Raw genomic sequence first — 1,004 nt, 5'->3', positions numbered from 1 at the left:
GCCCATGGCACGCCATCGCAATGGGTTCAACGTCTGCCACTGGTACTTCTGGGTATCGCTACGCCTTGAAATCGGACTCGGGTGCTCGAGCGCGGAGCTCGTCTACGGCACTCCGCTTCGTCTGCCCCTGCGACTTCTTCTCCCCAGAACCACCCTCGGCAGCTCTGTCTACTCATGAATACGTACACCTTCTTAGGGACCTCTTCCGGGATCTTTAAACCCTGTCCGACACGTCCTCATCCAGGACCGCACACCATTACATTACTTCCGACCTGACCAATGCAACCCACGTTTTCGTGCGCTTTGGACCTATTCGGCCTCCTCTCCACCCACACTACCTCGGGCCCTTTTCCGGTACTGGAGAAACGCGAGTCGACATATGTCGTAGATGTTCATGGCAAACCTGACACCATCGCACTGGAGCGCCTGAAGCCAGCCTACTGTGAGACGACTCCCACAGTCGCCTGGTTCAATCCAGTTCCACATGTCTCCGTTCCCGTCGCTGCGGACACTACTTCAATCAGCAGAGTTTCCTGGCAGTGCTGATTTCGTTCGCAGACCATGCTGCTCTCTAGGGGAAGGAGCTATGTAGCGCCACCGATATCGACGGGATTGCACAGTGAAGAAAGAAGAGGTCGGACGTGACCTCGTGCGGCGCGGCAGCAAGGCTGGCGCGAGCGGCGCAGAAAAATAAAGAAAAAGTTAGTTTTTTAGGCTTCGGCGCTAGACGGACGTGTCGAGTTGTTTTCTTATGTGTGCTCGACACGTCGATCGAGCAGTGGGCCCCTCAGAGTCGGACACCCCGATGCCGGAGCCCCTCGTCACCTACCACGACATCACCCAGCACTATCGCCTCGAGCGATACGCCTATCCACCCCCTCACTGCAGTCTTCCCAAGCTTTTCGAGATCGCCTGGCGACGCCTACAGACCCGCACTTTTCCGTGCCCCCTAGTGCTTTCGTACATACACCCATCGTGTCACGAGTCCGCGTGCTGCTTTGCGG

This window comes from Rhipicephalus sanguineus, chromosome 3 (genome assembly GCF_013339695.2).
Source record: "Rhipicephalus sanguineus isolate Rsan-2018 chromosome 3, BIME_Rsan_1.4, whole genome shotgun sequence".
Taxonomy (NCBI): domain Eukaryota; kingdom Metazoa; phylum Arthropoda; class Arachnida; order Ixodida; family Ixodidae; genus Rhipicephalus; species Rhipicephalus sanguineus.
This window is presented reverse-complemented; position numbering follows the sequence as displayed.